The sequence below is a fragment of the Magallana gigas genome, chromosome 7 (assembly GCF_963853765.1).
Source record: "Magallana gigas chromosome 7, xbMagGiga1.1, whole genome shotgun sequence".
NCBI lineage: Eukaryota > Metazoa > Mollusca > Bivalvia > Ostreida > Ostreidae > Magallana > Magallana gigas.
Window position 1 is genome coordinate 26,000,952 of NC_088859.1, and position 15,481 is coordinate 26,016,432.

Here is a 15,481-nt window from a genome sequence, read left to right on the forward strand (position 1 = left end):
TTAACACCAAGTTTCGTATAGCATGCAGGGTGATGCAAAAACAACTTAGTTTTTTCCCGATCTTTTTATGTTTGTGCTTCATAAGATGCGGCATATCAAAATGAGCTAGCTAGGTTATCAAGATGCCGAGATAACCAATTTAAAGATAAAGAAATTTATCAAAGAGTTAATTAGAAAGTCAAGCGCACGACGGCGATAAATGTAATCTTTTGCGGAAATGCACAGATAAACGAAATATTTTTAAATTTTTTTGTAAAGGTTTGTTTTAATCTGGAATTTTAAAAATTGCACCATCTAACCAGACTGGCACCAAACAAAATTTGTGGATGGAATAATTTGCGGTTAATACCTGTTAATCAATATTTTTGCAGTTGATAAAAGGACTTATTCATAACAAACTTTGTTTATCAGATGTATTATAATGATTTTGATCTCATGTTCTAGTTCTCTTCAAAAATTGTACCTATAGCAATCCCTTAACATTATTTATGTGTTTTTGTTTTTGATATTTGTTTTCCCAATTCTGTTACAAAGAATGATTGAAGAACTTTGGACTAAACGTCAACTTTTTGTTGTTTATTTTTTTTTCACCGAGACTGAGACTCACTTAACCAACCTCGCAATAAAGGTCAAAAGGACGTTACATTATCACGAATAAGTGAAATATTTTGAGTTTTTGGTTAAGAGAACGGACATGTAAGCTTTTCCTTTGGCACATGACTTAAGTACATATTGGCACTTGTCTCGGAATCTTCACTAAGTCACATAGCGAGTATTTAATTATAAATGACGTCGTTCACTTTCATTGATGCAAGATTCTTTGATAGGACGCTTTCCGGACGCGCTGGAACCAATGGCTGCCATAGACTTGGCCGTGTAAGCTGTGTTTACAAGAATTGCGATTGTCGTCAATCGCATTTCGTAATTTCATTGACTCTTTCGAAAAAATGCGACTTTGTTCCGAAAAAATACATTGTTTACAACCAGATTAAAGATATTTAGGCTTGAGCCTTCGTATAAATGCTCGTCAATTTTATTGGACGTTTATCTTTGTGGGAAAATAAGCTGTTATTTACTATAGTGTACATTCTGTCTGAAAAGAAACACGCATATCAAATATGCACTATGAAAGTTATGGCCAGCTATTTACTTATGGAACTACATGTATGTGTCAGTATTAATTGTTTGGCAACGTAAGACGATTTAAGACGTAAGTTAGACGAAAAACTGTCAAATATTTAAGACTTTATTAAAAATATATGTACATGTAACAATTTTCTAGTAAAGCCATTGCACACAACTCTACCAAAATTGTTTAATAATTATAGCATTGGCTTTTTTTAAAAAATAAGCCTTACGATCGGTATTTCAGCGATGAGACGCGAAATAAAACAAACCCGAAATAGAAACCGGAAGGTATAATGATAGTTATTTGACTTCTGAAGGAACTTGATAGAACATAACGGACGGCGAACAGTCGTCATCTCAGATTCTTGAAATCGGCATTACTGTCAATAAAACAGATCCGTGAAAGAACTGTTTATTTCTTTTGTCCCAATTTAGTCAGTGAACCAACAACCTGATCTAGCATTTAGCGCTAGCTACCAAAACGTTACATGTAAGTTTATTACCCGGACTCAATAAGCAGCACCTAGGAAACATACTTTTTACACTAACTACATCATTATAAACTTGTATGCCTGGTCCTGTCGGATTATCCTGGATTTCTTATTTTCCATGCAATTGTCTGCTTTAAGTCTAGTTTTCCCCGTCGTTTTACTGTATGTAGGCCCTTAAAAGTTTTATATCTAGGGGACTCTTTTTTTTTTAGGTCACCTGAGTCACTCAGATGACCTATTGCAATTGGTCTTCGTCCGTCGTCGTGCGTTGTGCGTTAATTTTTTTTTTACATTTTTAACTTCTTCTTGAAAACTACAAGGCCAATTGTTACCATTTTTGGTGTGAAGCATCTCTATGGAAAGAAAAATCTAAATTTTAATATTCACGGCTCTAACATCCCCAGGGCGCCACTGACGGGGTCAAATATGCAAAAAGAACACCAATTTTTTAAAAAATCTTCTTCTCTACTCCCATACATGTGAGGTCAAATATGAATGCATGGTTATGATGTCCACGAAGTACTCTACTAAAATTATGAAATTCATAACCCCTGGCTCAGGGGTTCATGATCTAGGGTGGGGCCAATACGACCATATAGTAAAAATGTATTAGATCTTAGAAAATCTTCTTCTCTACTCCCACATATATTTGTTAAAAACTAAATGCATGGTTATGATGTCCATGAGGTCTTCTACCTAAATTATGAAATTCATTACCACTGGGACAGGGGTTAAGGCCCTAGGGCGGGGTCAGTGTAGCCATATGGTGAAAATTTATTAAATCTTAGAATATCTTCTTCTTTACTCCCACTCATGTGGGAAAAAGTTGAATACATGGTTATGATGTTCACAAACTCCTCTACCTAAATTCTGAAATTCATGGCCCCTGATCAGGGGTTCAGGCTGTACGGGGGGGGGGGGGGTAATATGGTCATATAGTGTTAAATGCATATAATTTCTTCAAATATTTTTCTCTACTCTCACACATCTGTAAGAAAGACTGACTTCATAATTATGTTAACCAGGAAGTCCTCTATTAAATTGTAAATTTTATGTCCCCTAGACAATGGGAGTTGACTTTAGGGTGGGGCGAAAATGGATGTAAAGTGTTAATGCATATAACATTTAAAAATTATCTTTTCTACTCCCACACACCTGTAGGGAAAACTAAATTCATATAATTTTGTAGACCAGAAAGTCCTCTACCAACATTTTAAATTTCATGTCCCCCGAGGTAGGGGTTCTGAATCTAGGGCGTGGCCTAAACACTCATATAGTGTACAGGGTTGGGATTCTTAATGCAGGGTGTGACTAAAAGCATGGTCATTTAGTGTTAATTTATAGACAATGTTTAAAAAAGGTCTACTGACACGGAATAAAAACTGACTGCATATTTAGAAAAAAAACAAAACATTAAGCTATCATCTTATACAATGTATATCTATATGTATATCTATATCTATATGTATATCTATATCTATATATATATATATATATATATATATATATATATATATATATATATATATATATATATATATATATATATATATATATATATAGATAAAAACCTATCTTGAAAGTTAACAAATACGGAGAAATTGTTTTCAACCGTTCCAATATCAGGTCATGCACTCTATTATGATCTTTATAAAATTTTCGCTAAAATTATAGGTTTCGTAGTCCTTTTTGAAAGATTTCAGGCAGGCAGGTGGTCTTCATTACAATATTATAATTTTTTTAACTCCAAAATGAAACTTAATTTAATGCATATATGAGACTCCTCGATGTCCTCAGGTGACCGTTAAGGCCTATTGGCCTCTTGCTTTTACTTTTATCAACTAATATGCGAAATTGATTTCAATTAACTTACACAGTTAAGGCCGATATATCATTTCATAACCTTACAGTGGTTGAAACGATTTGGGACGGGTGTCAATAATGAAATGTAACATAAGCGGCCACGATATCCTTTAAGGCGTTATCTCATTCTTTCTTCTTAATCTCAGAATGTGTAAGGTTAGATTCAACACACCCTTCAGCAATCACACCATCCCCTCCTGGAATTAGAAGCAAGTCAGACAAAAATTTAAAGGTGACTCAATTACAAGGTTATCCACTTGTACAGAGATAACCAATTCACTGAGGTTGTACAATGTCTATTGGCTTAATCATAGTCCATTGTATTCGCTTTTATGAAGAATTAATGATGATTTATCACAATGAGAGTTATCTCGCTTATCTTATAGAGAATGTACCTTAAATTTGATACGAAAAGAATCAAACAGTTTGTTTGATGAAAGTAAGAGAGATATGAAATGACCTTCTTCAAGAACTTCTCTTTGATTAGCTCTAGATATGGAAACGTGTAATTGGATGTTATAGCTCACTGTTAAGGTTGTTTGCCGTACGTATTGCCGGATAGTTGTTGTCGTCGGAGAACCCGAACAAATGGCAACTGATAGTTTTTAAAAATACAATATCGAATGGGAAAGCGTTTGCCATTTAGGGCAGATTATCACACTCACGTTCTCCGTGCGATATTAGATAAACGTGCACTACTGAACACGTACAGATTACTAGTATCGTTTTCTTGAGCGTTTTCCAGACAGTAAGTCCAAGTTAACCTAACAGAAACAGGAAAGGAAATTCCCAAGGTTAACCTCCGACACAACACGAGAGTCAATCTACAATGTATATCTATGACTAAAGATCCATAACATTGAAAAGTAAAAAAAAATAATACATCTGCTAACCGTTATGGTCTTTTGAGTTCACCAAGTAGAAAAACAGACCAAAAACATTCATACCTTCTATCTTTTATCTTGGATTCGTGAGAGAAAAATGACTATGAAGATTTCGTCTTAAGATCAAGAAACATTGAACTTTGATTTGATTTGATTTTATTTCAGGTCATTCTTTGAGTGTTGAAAACAATTTTTAAAAGCTCTTGATATTACAAAGTCTTTTCATATGATGAATGATATTGCCTGATTCTATAATGCTGTAAAGTTACTCTATATGTTTTCCAAAGAAGTTGTTTTAAACTGAATTCGATCTTGGGATGAACAAACTGCCCAAAGATAGATCACCTAATAAATGACCCAATTTAAGGGTATAAACCAACACATTTTCCAGGTTGATGCAAGATTGAAAAAATAGTTTCAGTTATGTAAAATGCTTGATTTAATTGGTCCCTATGCAAGCGTAAAACTGTAAGTTTGACATTTTTGAAAGAAAAAAAACAAATTTCAAATTCTATAGAGCCGCTGCATTGCGTGAGACTAGTTTGATGTCATTTTTTTGCTCATTTTATCGATTGCGTTTTGTGTTTTGAAATCCAATCCTTGCTTTTCAAAACAATTTTCTTTGTTGGTTATTTCTGTGAGAGGGAAATTGCTAAAAGTAACATTTGATATTTTGATTTCAATGAAATGCCGTTCAGGACTGATCCATTAAAACTAGATCGTTGTCGAAACAGACCGATGTTTCCGCGCTTATTTGGTTCTGTGACCTTGGCCTCAAGAAACAACCTTGAATTGTTGAAAGAAGAATAAACTGTATGTCCATATACTTTTTAAGAATTTTTTTACATTCAATAAATATTGCAAAGATAATTGTGTTTCAGATAGCCGTGAAAAAACCCTTAATACATGTATATAACATAAATTAATTTGTCCACATTTCTTTACTTTTTTTTAAAATTAATTTAAATGCATTATATTTTTTAAAATAAAAATCTTAACGTTTATTCAAACCCTTTATATAATAAATGATTTTTACATCGTTCGTAGGTGTCATAAGTAATAATTTAAAGGCTGAAATTGCTTGAATTATTTTGTGATTAAAACTTGAGCTACATCAAGAGCACGGTCCGCAGGGATTACATCCTAAAAAAAGAATAAAGGTTTTTAACCTGAGCAAAAAAAAAAAAATTAAATTTGTTTTTTCTACATGTATTTATTAAAGCCAATTATTGATGGTTTGCTGCTAAGTGAATCGAAGACCCGTCGTTTTATTGGCCTATAAGAGTTATCAACCGTTGACTGGCTTACTAGTTATTTCACCGAATTGTAAATACAAAGGCCGCAAAAGCCAAGTATCGTGTACATGTAATTGACAAATTAAGAAAACAAATAAAGTCAATTGATTGCATGTAAGATTTATATTTGACAATATTGTCAAATTTTTTTTTTAACATTATGGTTGTGAAGTATCGGGTTTTAGTAATATGACCTTGGATGAAAATAAATTTGAATTTTGATAAACGAAGCAAATTCATAGTTTATGGAGGTTTGAACGATACCTTAAATTACCAATGTAAAAGATCGTATGATTGCTCTTTGAAGTAAATTTTGTTTCCTTTTTGAATATGGAAAACATACAATAAAATGACAGTGATTTAAATTTATTGTAAAAATAATAAATAATCATAGTCTATGTTTTTGTCGAATATGTAAGTTGTTTTTCAGATGCCCATTTAAACAGTTGTTTGATAGCCATGTGAGTTTAAAATATCAAAGAAGACTAAATATAAATTTTTGGTAACTTCCATATCTTTGAAAAATACCTTTAATAAATCTTCCTAACAAATATTGATGTAAATGGGTTTTTTAAAATATTAAGAACTGGTAACTGCTAAACTGTAAAATTCTAAAAAGAAGAAGAAGATCCTTTTAGTGCTGTTAATGCACCGAAGAGAATAAAGAATAAAGAAAAGTTTATTTTTTAATACCACAAAACTCTTGAAATTTATTTGTCTCTACGCGCATGCAGTGTATTCTGTCCGTTTATAAGAATAAATTCGTTGTCGTAAGATGCAGTACCCCTCCTCGATATATTTTGTGCATGGTCATTCATCGATGAAGGCACCACTGCACCAATAACCCATTAATTGTCCAACTCCCATTTCAATCGAAATATTGTTTTGTGATTTACTATTTGAAACCGATGCAATGCACTCTCGTTATCATAATACATGTAATCTGAGGGGGAAACTTTGAAAGTATTTTTAGGAAGTCGGTAAAATTAAAGAATTTCTTCACGTTGTTTCTTAAAATTATAGTATAATCTTTATGCTTCCTTTAAAACCAAGCAAAATGATAAATTTGACATCTGGCGAGTTTTGCGGGAAGAAAAGAAGCGGTGATCTTTTTTCACCCCCTCGAATCAATTTCCTGGCGATTGACGCCATATATCAGAACTTTCATAACCTGTTGTATTTAATGGCTTGTTGTTCAACGTTTTGTTTCATTCTAATAAAAACTGTTATTTGCCAGATTGTGGAACATTTTTTTTAGTTTCCACTGAGCAGTCTGTAGACTTTAAAAGAAGATGAAACTTACGGCAAATGTTTCAAATTGAACTTGGTTCACACAAATGGTCGGATTTAATGAAATCAAAAAACGGTTCGTTACATTTCGGAGAAGGAAGAAGCTGTTGTCCTTTGCAGACATGTACTCTTATGATTATTAAAAAAATGTTGTGGCAATCTTCTTTTTTGTTTTTGATTAAGGTTTCAAAACAATGCATGATCACTGCATCATCTGCAGTTTCTGCAGATATTCTTTTTATTCTTGGTCTCCCCTAATTATTTTCATAACAGACGTATGTTAAAAAAATGAATACTATTAGTATTTCAATTCTGTTAAATTTGAATTTAAAATTGATATTTGATGGTCATTGGCAAGGTAGCTTTGTCGTATGCATTCCATCACAAGCAGACGCCCTCAATCTGGTAACGATTAATCACTATTAATTATTGTGTATTTTTAAACGTGAACTTAGCTAGTCAAAGTCCCCGTTAGCAATGCAAACACATCTGTTGACACTTTAAGAGTATCATTTACACATTATTGATTTTTATTCATATCTAATATTTAACTTTTTAAATCAAAGTGACGAAATGCTCTTCTACTAGCGTGAGGCTTTTGTTGTTCTGCTGAGCGGAAGAAAAAAGCAGGAAAATCGATCTATAAATTTAATTGTTTTCCTTTGTAATGCGGTGTTAAATTTATTGTCGTCACTGTTTAATTATTTATCCGAACAATATTACGCCATTTACTTTGATAGGTGCCCAGTATATAGAGATGGGTGAAAAAATTGTTGAGTAGAGTTAAGTGTAGGAGAGAAAATCTTCGATCGAACTTCGATCTCTCCTCAACTTGTGTCAAAAGATATTTATTTTTTTTAAAATCTGTTTCACTATTAACTTAATTACAAACACACGGCAATAGTTCCATGTAATGACTTTTAAAATCAAAAGATGATACCATGGGGCATAGCATATTCTTATTTCTAGTATTACATGTATGTCCTAATGCATCCAACAAGTAGGTTAAAAATGTACTCATAAAAGTATATGCTATGCCAGAATCGTACTTCATGTTTCTTATATATATAACAATTAAAAAAACTCACATAATTATCCGAATCAATCGAAATATTTTAAGTAAAGCAAAGAAAACATGACCTCCCGAATTTCCCCCAAAATACGTTTCGGAAACTCTTTTGTAAAGGAGACGTGTTACTTGTCTCCCTGAGACAATTATCGGGTGATTTAGAATCCCTCACATTTCCTTTCGTACGAAGTTATTACTTTTTTGTTTACATGAAAATTGTCCTTTACTTTTGTACTTATTGACCGTGCATGTCGCCAGACATGGAACAATCGTGATGCTCTCGTTCATGATGATTTAAAGACAATAAATGACATAGTGATGAGACCATGACGTAGATAACTGACGTTTAACCGGATATCTATCGGTACATTAGTGGTTATATATGCATGCCACAGAGTCATAGAAAAACATCGTAACGAAATTATGGGCGCTTCCCGGCTAAGTCAGTTTTTTAAAATTTCTACCACATTGCAAAGAAATCAAGTCTTTTACTTGGCACCATCTTAGACTAAAGGCCTCTCGACTTTAAGTATGTAAAGTTAACAACTACAACTGTCAGATGATAATTTTTATTATAACAGTTCATATAGGTAATTATGTCTAGATAAAATTGAAATGCAAAAAGGCAGGAGATCAATTTTTGTTAATTTAAGAGATTTAGACAGATTGTACCATATTTAAAAACGTATTGAGTAAAATGAAAAGCTTGTACTTAAAATAAACGACTGGCAACATATGGTCTAATTAAGCCATGTGCATTAATATATTATTTTTTTTAATATCCAATCTTTGACAAGAAAGGTGTTTTTACAAATGTTACTAATTTATCGTAAAGGAGAGGCTCTGCATAACATAAAGGCATTATAAGCACATCAGTACTTCAGGGCCAAAAAGTGTTACCTTCCAAATAAGTACTTGTGTTACGTCAATTTTTGTTTTGCTAACGCCTCTGTCTTGCAATTTGAATAGAAAAGTCACTTCGAACAATTTGGTGGTTATGTATTCTAGCTAAAAGGAATTCCAAGCATGAAAGAGGGGCTAGTAATTAAAGAACAGAAACCACATATTTACAAGATCGGAAGAGGAAATGACATCATAGCTTAATTCTCCCATACTGGTGATCAAAATTAATCGGCAGCTTTCGTAGAAAAAGAATATATTTTCTTGATTCCTTGCGTAATTGATCAACACGCATTTACCGTATTTATTGGTCTATATAGTTTTCTAAAAAAGCTAGAAATTGGAGTAACGATATTGAATTTAATGTTCCTGATATTGGTCGGAAGAATAAATCAGATAATGAACGGCCCGGTCCATAAAAAAGTCATTAATCCGTGTCTCGGGGACAAAATTGCTACACAAGGAAATACACAGACATTAAGAGGAAAACCCACAGGCACCTGACGTCATATATTTTTCTCATAATAAAAATAATACACCGCTTACCTAATAATACACAAGGTACCCATCCCCGCCATCTTGGATTTTTTTAAAACTGTCACATCGCCGTGAATTTTCGCTTATAACTCAGCGGTAACATTTTTCTGCGATCATCTCCGCCGTCCGATCGGTCACTCGATTTATTAGCTTACTGCTGATTCAACCAAAACGGCCCATAACATCGTTTATTAATAAAAATATCTCCTCATTCTGCATCTACTGCTGCTGATTTGCGACAAAAGGCTAAAGGGTGGACGGAAGTTGACATCTTTGCGTCATCTTTTGGGATATCCCTTTTCTGATTTGTGCATTTTTTCCCTAATAAAATACTGCAAAAAATGCACCAATCAGAAAAGGGATATCCCAAAAGATGACGCAAAGATGTCAACTTCCGTCCACCCTTTAGCCTTTTGTCGCAAATCAGCAGCAGTAGATGCAGAATGAGGAGATATTTTTATTAATAAACGATGTTATGGGCCGTTTTGGTTGAATCAGCAGTAAGCTAATAAATCGAGTGACCGATCGGACGGCGGAGATGATCGCAGAAAAATGTTACCGCTGAGTTATAAGCGAAAATTCACGGCGATGTGACAGTTTTAAAAAAATCCAAGATGGCGGGGATGGGTACCTTGTGTATTATTAGGTAAGCGGTGTATTATTTTTATTATGAGAAAAATATATGACGTCAGGTGCCTGTGGGAAAACCCTATCTAGTAATGCTTTCAACTTAATACTTTAAAGACTCGATCAAAGCGTGCATTGTCTGATTTAAAATGTTTTTGGACATAGGCTTCTCCCTCACTTCATTTAGGCACATTATTGAACGAAAGCATGTCATAAAAAACCCGCAGCAGTTTAAAGCAATCTGATCCAATTGCGGATCAAAAGAGAAAAAAGGGGTGCGAGATTGCATGGAACTTCAAGTCCCATCGAGAATATGAATGTTTCATTTTTAAAGAAAACATTTACAGTTTAAGAAATGCACATCACACGGACTTCTGCATATATAAGATGTGGAGTTTTCATTTTTGTCACGCGTCTTCTATCTAGCCTGAATTTTGTTTTAAGGTAAAACGACCCTCTGATAAGGGAGATAACTCTCATCAGGACATTATTCTATTGAAGGAGTGCTGGTCAATGTTATGCTAAATATTTGTTCATATTTAAAACCAATGGGTCAACTACATGACATGTACTTCACCTTTCATCTACGTAATAAACTGATAAATGATAAAATATTTTGCTCAGTTTCATTCACTTTCTTTGAATATTTTGAAGGTAAATACAAAAAAAAACCCGCTTCCTTTGTTGATCCATACGGGTCTTAACAGTTGCTATGAGGGCACACACAAATAAAATCTTGAAGGTTTATGTACTTTTTCTGCGATATCTGCATCCGTTATATCCTGTATGAAACAACAAAGAAATCATTTAATTGTTTAATTGAAACGACACTACCCTACGCCCACATAACATGCTATGTACAAAATCTATCAATTCAGTAATGAACCAAAACAAACGCAATAGCATGTACAAACGCCTTGTACCAATCTGGCTTAACTTTGAAGCAGTCCCTTTCTAGCTTCTTTCGAACTTAACATTGCCCATAAATCCTTTATAATTATACAAAACCTCAAAACAATATCCAGTACTTGTCCGTTGGCTTCGTGCAAAAACAATCGTATAAGCGGTCACGGATTTTGCAAGTTATTGTCCTGGATGCCACCAAAATCTGGAAGACAAAAAAACTAAGCTGTGGGGGGTGGCTTGAAAATAAAACGCCACCTAGAGGAAACGAAGGAAAACAACGATTACGAGAAAATGCGGCAAAATGATGTCAATGGTTGCTATACTGGCCTTGGGTCTTTCTGTTGGAATCTAAATCACCACCACAAGTTGTATAAAGCCTAAATGAAGACCTTCGAGACCTGAAAACAAATGTTGATCCATCTGTCGCCGTAGTGTTCGAACCATTTGAAAACCAAAATTGACCTGCATTTTTTTCTAAGCACCTCACAAGGATGTATTTGCAAGTACTTCAAACAGAAGTACCATTAACCAAGTTCAACAGACAAATACAACGCTGATTGTCTCGCCATTAAAGCTTTGTAAAATACTGGGTGGATTTATGGTTTATAGCAATGTCTACCCCTTTATTTTCATTCTCTTCTAACCGTATTAGTCTGACCAATTTTACTCATTCTCTCACCAGAGGTCCGGCTACACAGACTTCGCTCAGTCGCAACTTTTCGGGCCTTTCCGGCAGGCTCGGAAAAACACCTCGAATGTATTACATAGGCGTCCATGACAACCCCCCTTTTTGTAAAACTTGAAATAAATAGAACATATTTAACGATCTGTTGAGATGTAAGCTAGACTTCATTAAAGTAAATGATAAACCCTAAAATATAACACAGAAGCGACATACATGACTGTCTAGCCGATACTTATTTTAATGGGAAGCGACTCCATTTTGTATAAAATTCTAACATCCTGTGATGTTAATACATTCGAGGTGTTTTTCCGAGCCTGCCGGAAAGGCCCGAGAAGTTGCGATTGAGACTTCGCTTACACCTTTGTCAACGCCCGATTACACAAGATTCTTGTACAAACTTAAACGATGGGCAAAATGTAATTCAAATCTATGTAATTATTCCTTTTGTCTATGAATATGATTATGAATAAATAAATTTAAATCTTTAACGACGTTATTTATTTTTATTTCAACGTTACTGGGAGAACTATTTTGCGGAGGTAAACATTAAAATATGATCACATGATCTAGTTTGACAGATGTTTGAAAAATCAGTTTCTGTACGCTACCGATTCAGCGATGATTTTGCACAAATCAGCAGCACTGTCATCTCATGTGATGTTTTTAAAAGCGTCCTCAAAGTCATCGCCCGTCGATAACTTCCCGTCAAGATGGTTGTACAGAAGAAGCGAATCAACAATGCCATGTGCTCGCCATGCTTGTTTTGATCATGTGACAGACTATTTTTCCGGCGTTGACAGAGGTGTAAGCGAAGCTTGTGTAGCACGACCTTTGGTGAGAGAATGCAATTTTACTATGCATTTGCATTCTCTCTCTCTCTCTCTCTCTCTCTCTCTCTCTCTCTCTCTCTCTCTCTCTCTCTCTCTCTCTCTCTCTCTCTCTCTCTCTCTCTCCCCCCCCCCATACTAAACCATTATATAATCCATGTATTATGAGCAGCTAAAATATACATGGGACAGTATGCTTTGAAACACCCCCCCCCCCTTTAAACCCTATTCCCAAATCAAATCCATGGTCATATAAGAATCAGTGTGGCTCTTTTAAACAGTATTTTCCTCTTTTTAAAAATGTATTGCTAAATTACTCAGCTGACTAACTTTCAAGCATGTTGTACATATTTGAATAAATAAGCAGTGCATAAGAGTGAAAGAATACATTTCATTTACATGTATCAACGCTATGTTTGGACAATTTACTTGGACTGTTATTTTATAATATTGCTAATGCTAAGTGATGTCAGTACATGTATTTGCATGTTAACAGTGGATAATGTTGTACTAATTAATATATCAAATTATATTTAGTTATTTACTCAAGATATTGAAATCTCTTAACATACAAATTAACTAGGCTAGTATAAGTTACTTTTATAGTATGACAAACAACCATAATAGATGAAGATATCAAACTAAAAATAACATTAAAATCAAATTAGTTATCTAAGAAAGTGTGCAGTAGGAATTTGGAATAAATAAACAGAGAATAAACTCATGCAAGATAACAATGTATATAACAATTTATTGTGCATGATAACATTTACATACAGTGCATGATGCATGAAGACAAGTTCTCTCTCTCTCTCTCTCTCTCTCTCTCTCTCTCTCTCTCTCTCTCTCTCTCTCTCTCTCTCTCCATCGATCTAAACATCGCCATCAAAAACAAATCATAATAATTCATAGTAAGTTCGGATGCCATATATCTACGGTCGATTCTGGGTCAAGGTTATCTGTTAAAATTATCCCAAGCATTCACCCGATAAAGAAACCATTTTTTCCATCCAAAAAACTCGAGTATCAATGGCAAATTGTTTTGAGTTTTTACCCTTTAATTTTGATTTGAATTAATAATTTCTATTTACGTGATTTATAACTATATATACTAATATTTAAAGAATGAAATTGCGATGTGTCGTGCAAAGTTCTTCATGACCGACTACGCAGTAATCCTGGATATATATACTTAATATGGTAAGATATGCTTCGACAATATCGAATTTATTTAGCTTTTGCAGTTTGAATTAATTTGTAAAGGCATTCTTTATTTAACATCGCAAGTTATATTCTTAATTGTTGTTTGGGAGACTATCTAAGTCGAAAGCGGACCAGGTCTAAATTTGGAGGGGTGGGGGTTAGAAAGGTCATTTACTTATTGCTTTTAATTATTTATGTTTGTTTCTGGGGTTTTTTTTTTTTGGAAAGCGGCAGTCAATAAGCTTAGAATCGTCTGCCCATAACAAATCAACGTTATGGCCTAAAGACATCATTTGTACTCGTCAAACACTTTTTTCGACGCAGGTTGCATAAAAAATATTCAATGCAGATTACAATGGCGACATTCTAAAAAAGATATGCAAACATGCACGTCAACGTTTATAAATAAAAAGATTTGCTGAGCATGACATCTGAGATTTATACCTAGAAAAAAACATTATAAAGTCCATAATTTCCGTTGACAAATATCTCGCGTGATTTTGGGAAAGAGATTGTGTTTGCATCGAATGCACAACGATGGATAATTATGATTCAATGGTGAAGAGTTCAATCAGCAAACACAACTTCTAAAACTAGCATGTTCTGTAAAACCCGAAAAAAAAACCCCGAAAAAACCGCTGCCGCCGGCCATTTTTAGAGGATATTTAATAATTCGCCCGCCTGCCAATAAAAATCACTTCCACTTACTCTCAAGAAAAACACGCAATGCTAGAGGAAAATAATCACAATAATGCCCGGATTTACTTATCAAAATGCTGGACGTAATTATCAATTTGTTGATTATTTTCGTGATTTTTCTTTTCTCTAACAGCAAGAAGTTATTCAAAAAACGTAACGATTTCTAGGACAAAATAAATTGACATAAAGGACCCGGCGCCAATTTTCCCTCCTTTTGCTCAATCCGAGAGACTAGTTTTGATGAATGGATAGAAGTCTCTTACCAAAAACAATTTTTTTTTCTTCGATATGTTTGCAGTTCAGCAGCAAGAGCCATATTAAAGACAGAATTCAATATGATTAAATGAATTCAAAAAAAAAGAAAGAAAAAAGAAAAGAAAGAAAGAAAAATCATATACAAGTGAATTCAAAAATAATAAAAATTCATATATAAAGAAATATAATTGTTTTTATTAGGCTACACCATCACATATCAGATTCACAACCCCCACCCCCCACCCCCACTCCCCGCCAAAAAAAAAAAGAAAAAGAAAAAAAAGATGAAATCTAGAAATTCAGCAAATAAAAGACAATTTTAAAATATTAAAGAACAGAGTTTTAATAATAATATGTTTATATTTTTAGTAAAAAAGTACTTGCTATTTGATTTAATTTTATAAAACATTTTATCTTTTATCTTAGAAACATTAGATAAACATTTGTAAAAACTCATTTTTGTGTGAATACTTTGTAATACTATACGCTATATAAGTTATCTCCCCTTTAATTGAGTAATGATCTTTAATCAAATTAACTTCTTAGTTATATATATTTAAACTGCCGACGATCTAGATTTTCAACTTTTGCTAGGTCAGTTTGCTCCTACGGTGAATTGTCTGAGTTTCATGCGCAGACCAGAATTATCATGCTAGCGAGGAACCATTCAACTGAACCGCAATATGAAAAAAGTTAATTACTTTGATCAAAGGCCAAAAATCTTAAAAAATTAATAAGGAAACCTACAGATGCCATTGAATAAATAGGAGGAAAATTCAAGGCTTGCTTCACATCTAAATGTTTTATTTTTTAGCAATAGCT